The 14,728-nt window shown below is 43.4% G+C and overlaps 1 long non-coding RNA gene across 1 annotated transcript in view; it reads left to right on the forward strand.

The window, feature by feature from the left end:
- The first annotated feature begins 701 nt into the window (after positions 1–701).
- Positions 702–14,728, forward strand: part of LOC103170322 — a 50,709-nt gene continuing 36,682 nt past the window's right edge. Inside the window, exon 1 of the long non-coding RNA XR_486093.3 lies at positions 702–871. This is a non-coding gene — a long non-coding RNA (uncharacterized LOC103170322). The remainder of the gene's footprint in view (positions 872–14,728) is intronic.

Raw genomic sequence — 14,728 nt, forward strand, 5'->3', positions numbered from 1 at the left:
GGACAAGGCCCTCTTCAGGGAACGGACAGCAGGGGGCGCCAGCCACCCGAGCAGGACATCCCCCGGTACCATCGGGCGGCCACCGACTCCGGCGCGGCGGGGGCGGTGGATCTCATCTCAGACCTCTAGACCGATCTGGGATGAGCCGGCTCTGGGAAGGAACAAAGCCTTCTCGGAAAGATGATTTTCCTTTCAATCCCCACAACTGTCAACTAGGAAAAAAAACCCAGTTGCTTATTATGCGGCTCCTCTTGTAAATTTCCACCCACCAAAAGCACAAGAGTGTTCTTTCCCATGCTCAACTAGATGCGGGGGTATTCACCTCGGTTTAAGATTCTTGGGCTTATAGTGGACGATTTTTTATTTATTCCAAAAAATTTGCCTCCGAAACCAACAGACCATTCTGCACTTCTGCTCTTTTTCGCACTAGTTGCCTGTGGCACAGATCTCACCTCGGCTTCCACGCTATCTATATGGTGCCCGTAATGTTCTGAAAGTGGTTTTCCATTTTTAAAAACTTGAGAAAACTCTCAAGTTTGAGTTAAAGCAACTGAATCCCAAAAGAGCAGATTTATTTTCAGAAAAAACATCCCTCTGAAACCCTCACACACTAGCAACACAATTTCTAAATCCTTCTTGCTTTAGAACAGGTTGAATTTCTCATCGCTTTTCTATCCGGTGGTATTCCCTCCGTCTTTTAGGACTTTCCGCTTATGCGTAGTCGGAAGGACCTGAGCTTTGCGCTTCGAATAAGTGTCTAATGTGATGCCGAAGGCAGCGTTCCGTACTGCACCACGTTCCGGAGGAGCGGGCCGAGAGTCATTCACCCTGGTCCCCCCACCCACCAGCCCCAGTGTTTGGAGATAATACAGTAAGTACTCCCACTGCCCTCTAGACTGTAAGCTTATATGGGCAGGGTATGTGTCTACTAATTCTGTTGTATTGTACTCCTCCAAGTGCTTAGTATAATGCTCTGCACATAGTAAGCGCTCAGTAAATACCACTGATTGATTGATAGCTTGGGAAGTTTATTTCCCCAAAATTCCAAGCTGAAGTTTGTCATGCCTGAGGCCTCCAAATTCTCTAATCATTCAACCAATCATTGGTTCTTATTGAGTGCTTACTGTGTGCAGAGCGCTGTACTATGTACTTGGGATTGGCAGACACAATCCCTGACCTCAAGGAGTTAACTCTCCAATTCAAGCACCTTACATCTACTGAATGGCTATGAATTTGGCAAGTGTGGCTGATCCAGGGGGGAAAGTGTTTACTATGATCTCTTCAGACTGCTGAAAGAGCTCAGAGTGATGTAATTTCTTTGCCTATCCCATCTATAACTAAAATGAGCTTGAGATTGAAATAGACAGCAGTCAATGCTCGAGGTATGTCTTTCCACCGGAGAGCCTAACTCCCCTTAAGTGTTGCCATCGTGGCACCTCGAGACTGTAAGCACATTGAGGGTAGGGAATGTTTCTCCTGACTCTGTTGCACTGTACTCTCCCGAGCACTTAGTACAGTGCTCAGCACATAGTAAGTGCTTAATAAAAACAACTGATGGATTGAATTACCACTCTCTGACAATGTGCTCTTTATGAACCAAAGGATAAATTTTGCACGAAAGAACTCCGCAGGATGGAAGTCAAGAAATCTTCCATATTGCGCACCCTATAAATGATCTCTCCACACAGAAGAAGCTGGTTCAATTTGGCTAATATAGTTTCATCAGTCATGATTGAGAAATCATCTCTTGCTCAACTTAACTCATGCACTGGAGAATGTTTGCTAAGTTCACATGAATTATTTCATTTTGCATTATACTACATGGTCCACTCTCATTTCTATTACTAGTGATCCCTCCTCACAAGGAGCTTACACAGTAAGAGCTTAACAAATACTAGCATTATTATTATTCTGCAAAGTAAGCCGACTTCCCAAAGCCAGACCCAAGCCGGGGACTACCTCGGGACACTTCAGCAGGGTCCGGTCGGCCTGTCTGCACCACTGTTGTGCTCCATAGCCAAGGGCATGAGAAATAAAAGCCTTGCATGACTGTCATTTCTTCACGGCTGCTTCTGTCTGCCCCGGGCTCAGCTGCTTTGTGCCGAAGTAGCACTTGATGGACAGCTTGGCAAAGGCTCAGTTATCTCTGATCATGCAGATTCCTGCCAACTTATCTGCAGAGGAAATATTGTGTTAATTAATAGGAAATTCATGAAAAGAATGTCCAGGCCTCAAATCTCATGTAAACCTTTCCTCGGGAAGCGGGACTCCAAAACAAAGCTCAGGATCATTCAGCGGGGGTGTTTGCAGAGGAAGAGGGTGGCCCTGCCCTTCCTCTAGAACCCCGGCAATTACTTGGCCCACTCCACCCTGCTCCTGAGATGTCTTCCTCTTACACTGTGCGGCTCCCGCCGCCCCCACAGCCCTTACAAGGACTCCTCATGTCATATCTCCAGGTGGTGTGTCACGCAGAGTCTTGGATGGAAGGGTAGAACTGAGTCCCTTCTCCAGCTCAATTAGAACTGCTCTCATTAATAAGTGAACTGCCCGCTCTATTCCAGGTGGAACATGTCACAATTGGACATCATGGAAGAATGTTGCTGGCTACGACTTCTCAGCTGTATGTTGCCATGAGATTTAATTCTGAGCAGACTTTAGGAAACCCTCTTTGAAACCCTTCCTCTGGCTTGTAGCAGCATGAAGAGAGGAACTTGATGCTATCTCCCTTCGTTTTTCCTCTCCTTTCCCTCTTTCTCTACTCCCAATTCCTCTTTCCTTTCTTCCTATCTCTCTCTTCTCTCTCCTCCTTACTCCTAGATCACCTCTCTCTCTTTTCTCCTGTCTTGAACAATCAATCAATGGTATTTACTCAGTACTCACTGTATGCAGAGAACTGTACTAAGCACTTAGAAGAGTACAATACAACAGAGTTGGTACACCATGTTCCCTGCCTAAAATGTCACTATCTCTTCTCTCCCATTTTCTCTTTATGTGGCTTTTCCTACCCAGCAATTCTGCTATACCCATAATAATAATAATTGTGATATTTGTTAAGTGCTTACTACGATCCAGGCTTTGTACTACGAGTGGCTTAGAAGATACAAGATGAGCAGGTCAGACATTCCCTGACCCATCTGGGTCTCACAGGAGAGAGAATAGGTACCACTCAGTGTTCCTTCCAAAGAGGCATAGCATCAATATTTGCTCTGTTCCTTCTACTCACCTTGGCATCGGTGCTGAGGATTATATGGGACAATGTGCCCATCTGTATTGCTCCCCTTGGTCCTGGCTGCCACTTTGTCTTTGCAGTCAGGACGGAGCCTGGGTGTTGGCATGAAGTGTCAGTGTTCCACCTCCTCCTCCTCCTCCACCTCCATTTTCAAGTCCCCCTAGGCATACCCACCCAGCCTCAGAAACTGTCAGGACTGGCTTCCGATATCTGTCCTCCCTGTGGAGGGAATAAATCTGCTGCTCTCTCTTGGTCCATATAACATGATGATGTGTCCTGCAGCGCAGCTCAGTGACATCAAACACGGCATTTGGTGGAAGTCAATCTGAAGGACATTTCTCCATTGCTTCCCTAACTGCCCCAGCCATCAGCCCTGCAGCTGGCCCTCCCTGCCCCACGCCATCACTATCATCCTTTAACTGAAGGTTTCGGGCAGCTCAGGTCCAAGACCCCGGCTGTCACCCTCTAAAGCTTCACTTCCTCCCTGCACAACACAGATCCCTGCTGCCACCATCTTCTGCCATCTTTGTAAGGGGTTACGCCACTGCTGCCATGTTCCTTTTTTGAGGTGGTCACTATCCTCTCCTTCCATCTGAAACTGGCCTTGATGAAACCCTCCCAAAAAGCAGTTTGGGATAGGGGAATTGGGCCAGCTGACTCAGTCGATCAAGACCAGTTTCCTTCAAGCCTGGGCAAAGATTCCACTGTTTAGGCCCATCCTTCATTCTATTGAGTTGCCTGCTTGGTACCTCTCACGGTCATGGACTGAACTGATTTATCGCTATTTGTGGGGCTGTTCCTCCTGACTGAACTACAGGAAAACCCAGAGGTGATAAGCTGGAGAAAAGGAAAAAAAAAATTTTCATAAATTTCCTGACATCACAATCTTAACGTGAGCTCTTGAGGGAATCTAATCAGCCCATTCAGATGCATTCAGTTGATTCCCAGAAGTGGATGAGTGCCTTTCTGAGAAGTCTCATGACTGGGCTTCACGCTGGTCTGGATGGTTGATCAAATTATTCCAGAACCCTCGGAAGGGCCTGACAGAAGCTCAGGGTTAAAGATGACTCTCCCTCTCCCCGGTCACATGAGTGAGGTGCTTCCTAGCAGAACTCAGGCAAGCAGGAAGGGTGTCCACATCCTGGGCCAGAGAGTCAGCAATTCTAGGAGGCGGAATGCTAACTCTTTGTGAATGAAGCCCTTAGTCACTGATGCTTCTGGGATAAAGAGAGTAGAATGCAGACTTTTTTCCTGTGATTTGGTTGGGAGGTACAGCAAAGGCCTGGCGGGGAAGAAAGCTCTAGCAAACTGATAACAGTCAATTCTAAAAATAAGAAAGGAGCCAGTAACCTCCTCAGCGAGGATCACTAGACCGCACATAGAACAAAAGCTGGCTAGCTAGCCGCTTTGAGGCAATGTGAAAAGGCTATTGCAGGGACTTCAATCTTGTTTAGAAACAGTCTCAAGATTTCAGGGTTTTCACCTGAAGCATCCTCATTTCAATTCTACCCCCATAAATAACCAAGCGGCCCATGACTCTTCAAAGAGCACCCTTGAAATCCACCCTCACTCCCTCTCATTGCATGCAATCCCTTTTCTCTTTTTTTAGGATACAATTGCAATAACCTCAGACTGTAAACTCCTCAAGAACAGGAGTTCTATTTTACATATGCTCCCAGCTTCCTACTCTAATGCTGTATAGTGCTGATGGTGGTCAGTCAATCAATGGAATCTGAGTGCATACTGTGTGCAGAGCACTATGCTAAGCACTTGGAAGAGTATGATAAAATAGAGTTGGTAGACAAAATCCCCACCCATGAGGAGCTTACAGTCTACAGGAGGAGAAAGAAGTTTAAATAAATTACAGATAGGGGAAATGGCAGAGAATAAGGATATGTTCTTAAGTGCTGTGGGGTTGGAGCTGGAGTAAATATCCATTTCATGGGGACCTCAGGGGCATCGAACTCCTGAGTAAGGCCATGAGAGGCAGAGGTGGAAACACCAGTGAACCCCAATCATCTAATCCCAGCTCCGCCATTTATCTACTCTGTAATCTTGGGCAAGCCACTTCACTTCTCTGTGCCTCGGTTACCTCATCTGTAAAATGGGGATTGAGGCTGTGAACCCCACGTGGGACTGGGACTGTGCGCAATGTGATTTGCTTGCTTCCACCCCAGTGCTTAGTAGAGCACCTGGCATGTAGTAAGTACTTAACAGATACCACAATTATGATTATTGTTTTGAGAGAATATGTTCCCCACACTTCCCCAGCAACTCCTAATATAATATAATTCAGTCATCCAAAAGGTCACCGATGATAGACTTTTCAGCATCCTTTAACCACGGTTTGGAGTCAACAAAGCCTTTGGATGATAAATGTAGGCAGCAAATGACAAACCCCATGTTCTACTTCCATCCCCAGATATTTTGCATTACCACACTTGGCATACTTAGCGCTTAGTAGTGTTAGAGCTTAGTACAGTGTCTCGCACATAGTAAGCACTTAAATACCATTAATTATTATACTTCATCAGTGCCTCAGCTAACCGTATATTCTGAGTAGGCTAAGACCATCCAGGATTTTTGAAGGCCACAGTAATAGGCTGCCTGACACATCAGTGAACATAAAGCTGTTAAAAAACAATCATCTATTAAAAAAATCAGGTTGAGTGCTCAACAGTCCCATAAACCAAGAACTAAAAATGAAAAGGCAAATAAGAGTCCTGAACTTCCAAGTCCTTTTCATCATGATATTTGGAATAGTTGAGGATTTCAGTTGTTAGTTAACATTAGTTGATTTTGAAGCAGTGTTGCTTAGTGGAAAGGGCACAGGCCTGGGAGTCAGAGAATCTGGGTTCTAATCCCAGCTCCGCCACCTGCCTGTAAGTCACTTAAGGTCTATGGGCCTCAGTTCCCTCATCTGCAAAATGGGGACTCATTATATGTTCTCCCTCCCACTTAGAAAGTGATCCACAGTTTATCTTGTATCTACCTCAGCATTTATTATAGAATTTGGCACGTAGAAAGTGCTTAACCAATATCACAATTATTTTTATTACACTTTATATTTTTGCTCAGAATGACATGGGTCATTTTTAAAAAGTTTGTGCATTAGAGCTGTCTGAGCTGAAGTGGCAGAATTCCTTACACTGACCTCTGTTGCTTCTATTCACTTCCATGTCCTGAAATTCCAATTTGCTAAGTTCCTGCTCTGTTTCTGCCCCCACAGCATTCTGGGAGTTTTGTATGGAATTCTGGGGGAGTCTAAACCCATATTTTCCCCCTAACGTCCTTGCTTCCATAAGCCCCAAGAAGGAAGGGGAAGGTACACAAGCAAGGGTTGGTAAACCAAAGTCCCAACTTTCAAAGAAAATAATCTGGTCCCTCTACCTCATTTTCTCTCACAGCACTACTGAGCAAGAGAAAGAGTGATTTTCTCAAAGCCACTCAGAGTTTGGGTGAGAGGCAAGACACAGACTGCTCTTCATCTCTTTCCTCTTTCACAACTTTACTCAAATTTTATCTGTCGTAGCCCAAAGGAGATCTCTCTCCTGCAGAAAGAGAAGGGTTAAAGGTAGTTTGGCCAGGTTCCATAATACTCCTGAATTCATTCAAGGACATCCTTTTAATTCCTTTCCTCCAGCACATTGTTTGAAGGCCCATAAATAGCTCCTCTTCAAACACAATACTGAAAGCCTAAAGTAATAAAGAAGCAAAACTGTTTCTGGGCTGAAATACTTACTGTGTTTGCACAGACCAAAAGCTTTGGTATCTGAGCTGTTCTCCATTTAAATAAAATGAGAAGTATTCAAGGGAAAGCAATCCTACTCATGAGACTCCAAAAGGTGGAATTATAGTTCCTCAAACATCATGGATTTGTGGGCCTGCTTTGGGAAAAAAACAAGGTTGGGGTTAAAATGTCACCATGGCATGGGGTGCTAACAGGCCTGGGACACATAGAGGAAACTCAGGCTAAGCCAAAGGAAGAAAATCTTTACTTTTCTGTAGGCTAGTCTCACACCACTGTCAAAAGGACTTCATCTAGGGTAAAGGTAAAGTAGGCATCCCAAGGAGTGTGCTTGGGAAACTTCTATCCTTTAGGCTCCTTAAGAATAAGTGAGACACTCCTTTTACATAGTTGGCTTTAGTAATTTAGAGTTTCCTAGAGGGAAGGGAACTCTGGTTAGCATGTCTGATAGAGGGCTTGAAGATGGATCTTGCATGAGCGGACACTCAATAAATGCTAATTAATGACAGATTGAGGATTAGGATACACTGCTGAGGCTGTTGCTGCTGATGAAAGCGATGACTTTTGATTGTCTTCTGTGAACTTGGATATACCCAAGTCAATGGAGGAAGGTTGTTCCTATCTTTTTAATGAGTTTTTACAAGACAATTTGGGGACCTACATGTAGAAACCCATCATTTTAAAAATGCCCACACAAGCACTCACTCTTCAATTGGGTTCTATTTTGATAGCAATTCATAATCTCCTTTACTTAAGCAATTTCTTCTCAGTGTCTGTTAGGATTGTAAATTAAATTCCCAAGCATGGACCGGGAAGCTGAAGGCATAAATCACTACTATTGATGAAAGTCACAATTCAATAGGATGTGAGATCTGAAGGAGCGATCACTGTGCGATGCCACTCAAACTCTGGTGATTTGTACCTTGCGTTAGGGGGAGACGCAATTATTTTTGCAGTTCTTTTCTCGTCTTGATTGCCCTGTAGAATAGCATCATTTTTGAACCCTCTATATACCCATTCATGGATAGCATCTTCCTCTAGAGTCTCGGCCCTTCCACAGATACGAAAAGAGCTTCAAGGGGACATGCTGGTGCTGAACTGTGAAAAGGACTATTCAAACCCTAATAGCACCGATGATTTTTGTTTCCAGACAGGACGGATATTTCACTCTTTCCCAAGTGAATGATTATACCCAGGATGCCATTTGGAACACATATTCCTTCAGAGAAGAATAGATCTTATCATTCCTACTTTGTTCCGAACTCCCATCATATCCCCTACTTAAAAAGGAGGAGCCAAGAAGCCCTAGCCTTTAGGAGTTTTGCACCCTTCCTATTGCCAGGAATAGAAAGTTGATAAGGAATAGGGCTAGAGGGGAGGCGTTGGAAGAAAAACAGCTGGAGGTCAAAGTTATTTGGGGAAAGGTAGTGACCTGGAGTAGAGAAGACTGGAAAGTCGGTCATGGGGCAAAGAGCAGCATTACGGGAGTCACGTGACATGATTAATCAGAAGTCGATTGACCTTAGCAAGCTTAGCTAACCTGCCCCTATGGAAGGGGGGCCAAAGTCCACCTGCAGAGCAAAATATGTCACTTCTCCCTCCCAGAAAACCTGGAGGGTGTTGCCAAGCAGATAAGTGACAGCACCACGTATTCCAAACATTTCAAATACTCAAAGTTGCAGTTGTTGGACTGACTGGTCTGTAGAAATTGTGCGAAATCTGAAAATTGCTTCTCCTGCCATAAAGTACAATGCTCACATTGTTCTTATTATTGTCCCTTATTTTCGCTCTTTCCCTGTATGTTGATCATCATGCCCTTCTCCCCCATTCTTAGATTGTGAGCCTCCGTGTGGGCCAAGATTGAGGTCTGAATTATCATCTTTGTACCTTTCTCTAGAGCTCAGTACTGTACTCTGCACACAGTAGTCATAATCCAATGAATACTACTGAATGAAAGAAATTCCAGGGTGAGAGAGCCTTAGATTATTATTCAAAAAGAGTGATGCTCCTATTTAAAAGGATGGTCTACAGAGACTTCTGACTTTGGAGAATGTCTCCCCAACCCTCAAAGACTACCAATGTTTCACCATTCCTTTTGGCATCAAGTAAAATCTCCTCAACACTGGCTTCAGGGCACCCAATCAGCTCATTCCCCATGACTCTTTTCTCTTACCACGCTGCAGTCTGTACTCTCCACTCCTTCCCAATTCACCTTCTGATTGAGCCTAACTTTTCTGCCGTAGCCCCTGATCCTTGCCCTTCTTCCTATCTAGAACTCGCTCCCCCTTCAAATCCATCAAAACATAGCTCTCATCTTCAGTGCCCTTCTGAAATCCCACCTTCTCCAGATAGCTTTATCCAATTAATTGACCTTCTCCAGGGGTTACATTCTCCTATCATCTCAGCCGTTTGACACCAGTTTTTCATTTAAGACCTCTTGAAGAACTTTGGTCCATAATGATTTATGCATTTAACTATTTAAGCACTTCTTCCCCCTTACCTGTAAAGTAATATATGTCAGTCTTCCCCATTAGATTGTAAATGACTTATGGGCAGTGATTGTTTCTCCTACATTGATTAAGCTCTCCCAAACTCTTTGTACAGTACTCTGCACACAATAGATGCTCAAACATATCTCTGATTGCCTAATTTATGGTCTAACAACTCATGGTGACCGTGTATCTATCCACTGGGAAAATCCATTGCCATTTCCTGCCTGCTGTTGCTTCTGAGGATCCTGGGTCTGTAGTATAATACAAACTAACTGATATAACTACTGATTCACATAATTTAAACTTCATACAATCTGCTACCACATGTTCTGGGCTTCTCCAAAACTTGCCTTTCTCTTTAGGGATGTGCTAACCCAACAGCACCCCCTTTTAATTAAGATTGCATTAACCTGAATGATCAGTAAGTGTGCCTTCCTCATTTCCATATTGACTGTCTGCCGTTACCAAATAATTTAAAGTCAATGCCCACCTTCAGTTGAGCTTTCAGGAACTTTTCACCCTAGATGATCTTCTTATCACCTGCCTTCCAATCAGACAAATCATGAGAGTGACACTCTGAATATCTTGGCTGTCCATTCCTTCAACAGTTTAATTTCTAACTTGGGTGAGAGTCTGTTTCTGACATTTCTGCCAGATAACAACTCTAGTGGCGGCAGCCTATCACCACAGGTGTGGTCCGAGGAGTCAGTCATCCAAATCGGATCCTGCAAAAAGTCCTTTGATGACTGTGATCGCATTTTCAGCTTACCTCTTGATTAAGTATCTCCAAATGCAAGAGACAAGTACAAATTACAAGGCAAATTTCTTAACTCTCCTAAACTGGGTTCCACTATCACTCAGGGCCTAATCAGTGCCAATGAATGTAGATTGATGAATTGCCTAAGTGCTTAGTACAATTATCTGCAAACAGTAAATCCTTAAAAAATACCACTGACTGATAATTGCTTCCCTTCCTTTTCTGTGTTCAGCACTACTCCCCTAACAATTTTGGGTTCAGAAGGCATACTCCCTAAATGGCAAAAATAGAAAACAGAACTCTTGAAGACCACCTAAAGATGGAAAGGGAATACTAGCTCTAGGACTTAGAGGAAGTTCTGAGGCAGGTTTCTTTGGAGTTCACACCCCCAGCATCCCAGAAGGTTAATGCAGAAGAGAAGGAAACATTTTCGAACAAATCCTGGCATTAATAGCTCATCTGCATCTTTTCTCACAAGAATCCACCCACTTCTTCAACTCAGCTTGGGGAGTGAGAGACAAGTGTCTCCACTGAACATTTTTCTTAATTAACTCAACATAATATAGACAAATGGACTGGAGAAGGAAACTGAATCTGACATACAATTCTGGGGCCATCAAGTACATAAATAACAGGAACAACATGCCACAAATTGGAAAAGTTCCCATCAAGATGCTACCAAGAATTCCAAAGGCAGAGAGGCAGGAGGAGGAGAGTGACCAACCTCTGCAACTCAGAAGCTCTGAAAGCAGAGCACTGGCTGAGCATGAATGGGAAGGGTGTCACCCAGAATTCTGGGAAGCCAAATGAAATATGAATAGAAATTACTTGTTTCTAGGGGAAAAAAAAACTTAGAGTGATGTAGAATATTTTAAGTTCAAAACAAACAAAAGGAAAGACTTCTTCACAAAGGAATTCATTCCTACAGGAAGCTGTGGTGGCCAAAAATATCAGTAGGTTTAAGAAGGGTTTGGATAAATTAATGGGCAAGAGATCCATAGCGGTCACAGGAGGGAAAGGTAGGGCTACAGAGGGGAAAGGCGTGTCGGTCACGCCTAAATATTAGGACTACTATTTAGAAGGCTAACCATCATATAGTTCCTCCCAGCTTCCTGTTGCCTCCATCAGGGTCATATTATTGCACTGGATGGACTCTTGATCTAACCTAGGAACAGTACTAGCAATGGTCTGATGTTCTTATGACCCTACTATCTCAAACATTATGAGATCTGAGTTCTAGTCCCAGGTACGTCATAGGTCGGCTGTGTTACTTGGCTCCTCTGTGACCCAGTTTCCTTATTTGTAAACTGTTTCACTGTTTCATTCATTCAATCGTATTTATTAAGTGCTTACTTTGTGCAGAGCACTGTACTAAGTGCTTAGGGGAGTACAATACAACAATAAACAGGCACATTCCCTGCCCACAAACAAGCTAACAGTCCAGAGGAGGAACCAGGATACTGTTCAGCTGCTCAGTTAAACCATTCTATGGGAAAATGCAGTTCTTTCTTGCAAAAATAGTTAAAAGTATTCTTATTTCTATTGCCAAGTATGTGTCCAAGCACGTGGCTTACCCTGCCTCTTCCCTGTCCCTGCTTATGGCCTCATCCAAGCTGCAGGGTTGACTTCTTGCCCATTGACATTTCCAAATTCAGCAAGGCACTACATTTACTGGAAAGCCACTCTGTGAGGTTCTCAAGGAGTAGAAAATTCGTTGTCTCAGGGGACGGTGTGAATAATGACCTGGCAACATGGAGCACTGTGCTTTGGATTATCAAGAGAATATTTCCTATGCAATGATTAATTAGCTGCCTCAGACTAAGAAACTTTGGCTTTTACACTTTGTTGGTTTCTTCAGATTCAGGTCTTTAGAGACTCCCTATTCCCACAGGACTCTTTCCTTCAAGGCATTATAGTTTCTATAGATCAACCTCTCCTTTGTATTTTAATATAATAATGATAATTGTGGTATTTGTTAGTTCGTACCAAGAACAGGGGTAGTAATAATAATAAATAATTATAAAGGCACTTGTTAAGTGCTTACTATGTGCCAAGCACTGTTCTAAGTGCTGGGGTAGATACAAAGAAAGCAGGTTGGTTACAGACCCTGTCCCATTTGGGTTTCACAGTCTTAGTCCCCATTTTACAGATGAGGTAATTGAGGCACAGGGAAGTGAACTGACTTGCCCAAGTTCATGCAGCATTTCCCCTCAGCTAAGCCCTCTTTCCCCCCTTTCCCTATGCTCCTTCCCCTCTCCCTTCCCCTCCCCTCAGCACTATGCTCATTTGTACATATTTTTATTACCCTATTTATTTTGTTAATGAGATATACTTCCCCTTGATTCTATTTATCGTGATTAAGTTGTCTTGTTTTTGTCTGTCTCCCCACATTAGACAGTAAGCCCGTCAGTGGGCAGGGATTACCTCTGTTGCCGAATTGTACATTCCAAGCGCTTAGTACAGTGCTCTGCACATAGTAAGTGCTCAATAAATACTATTGAATGAATGAATGTGGCAGAACCGGGATTAGAACACACACCCTCTGACTCCTAAACCTGTGCTCTTGCCACGAGGCAATGCTAATCTGTGTGGTCTGATGGAAAGAATGTCGGACTTGGAAGTCAAGAGATCTGGATTCTAGTCTGAACTCAGCATTGTCCCTGCTGTGTGACTTTAGGCAAGTCATTTAATCTCTCTGTACATCAGTTTTTTTCACTCTGTAATACAGGAATAACATAGAGCCCTGTGTGAGACAGAGACTAGAACCAGTATGGTGGTTATTTCCCCCAGTGCTGAGAATATACTAAGTACCATAATGTCCCTTCTTAGTTATCATCCATATTTCTTGAGTGCTTATGGTATGCAGAGCACTGCTTGGGAGAGCACAGTACAAAAGAGTTGGCAGGCATGTTCCCTGCCCACAATCAGCTTACCATCCAGAGAGGCAGTCACATAAAAAATTATAATTATTTATAGATATGCACATAAGTGCTCTTTGCATCTTTCCAGATTGGAGAGTCATCATTTTTTCAATCCAGGCTCATTACAGAAGCTGCTTGCCCCCCATCTCCAGAGATAAGACCATGGCTACCTTGGGAATGATGAAGATAAGTTGATGATTGGAATTAAAAAGAAAGATGGACCTCCTCTTTTAATGGTTCTGTTCATGCATTTATTCAGAGTTATTAGTATTCTATAAGACTGACTAAACTAGCTAGCTTTTGGCTAGGAAGCTCTATAAGCTTCAGTTTAGAAATGTACTTCACTGACTATGAACCTTTAGGAAAATAGCTTTGATTCTCACCCCCTGTACTCCAATGAGGGCATCTGTGGAAACCAAACAGCCATTAAATGTCGATGTTCTTTGCCCTGTTAGATAGTAAGCTTCTAGAGGGCAGAGAATGGGTGTCTTGCTTTTGTTGCACTCTTCCGAGCTCTTAAAACAGTGTGGGAAGGGAGGAGCGGGAGTAGAAAAGGCTTGAATTCCTGTACCATTTTCAAGTTAATACTTCTTACTTTACTGAGAGGCCAGATGTGGTTAACCTGCTAAGGCAGAGGTCGGCCAGCCATAACCCAATGATGGAGCAGACCCAATTAATAAGTAAACCCATCAGTTTGGATTTAAAGTGTTGGCAGATAATCACCTCCAAACCCCACAGCCGGCCTGGATGGCTGACCCACTCACATACACACACACATACATATACAAAAACACACACCCACACAGTGGACGTTTCTTTCTTCTCTTTTCAGGGCCACCCTGAATGATCACATTTCATAATCGCTAAAGTTTTGCAATAATTTCATGAGATAAACAAAATTGTCATTGTCTTCTTCTCCTTCGTTAGTCTTCGTGTACGTGCATGTGCGTCTGTTTCGGTTGGCTAACGGCAGCAAGTGATGTCACAGAGATACTCCCTCTGAGACAAAGAGACCTAGTCTGAGGCCAGACACTCCCAGAGACGCGGATGCAGAATTCATTTATTTATTTTTTTAAGCAGGAACAAGAGAAGAGAGTCTCCATTCTTCTGTACATAGGGAAGGTGGAAAATACAGAGGAGATGCTCAAAAAGGCAACACATACCAAGGCTAGGAAGAGATAAGTGGAGAAATGAGATTTTAAAAGATCAACCCTACTTCGCCCTCACCAAATGACCAGAGCCTCCAGTTCCTGAGGGTAAATTGGGCTGAGAACCACTTACTCTAGGACCTTATATATGAAAAGCTCCAAGGATTTTCACTTATATTGTTTATTTACTAGGGAGGTAAATAAATAGCGCTTAGTACAGTGCTCTGCACAGAGTAAGCGTTCAATAAATATGATTGACCGACATATATACTGCACTGCATTAATTCTCCACCTTCAGCCTGGCAGAGAACCACCCAACACACACACACTACAGAGTGGCGCTTTAAAAACACCACTTTTATTTCAGTGATATTTTCTTTTTTCCCTACTCCTAACTCCTGCCCCATTTACGTGAATAGAAAGATGCTGGTGT

This window comes from Ornithorhynchus anatinus, chromosome 13, assembly GCF_004115215.2.
Source record: "Ornithorhynchus anatinus isolate Pmale09 chromosome 13, mOrnAna1.pri.v4, whole genome shotgun sequence".
Classification (NCBI taxonomy): domain Eukaryota; kingdom Metazoa; phylum Chordata; class Mammalia; order Monotremata; family Ornithorhynchidae; genus Ornithorhynchus; species Ornithorhynchus anatinus.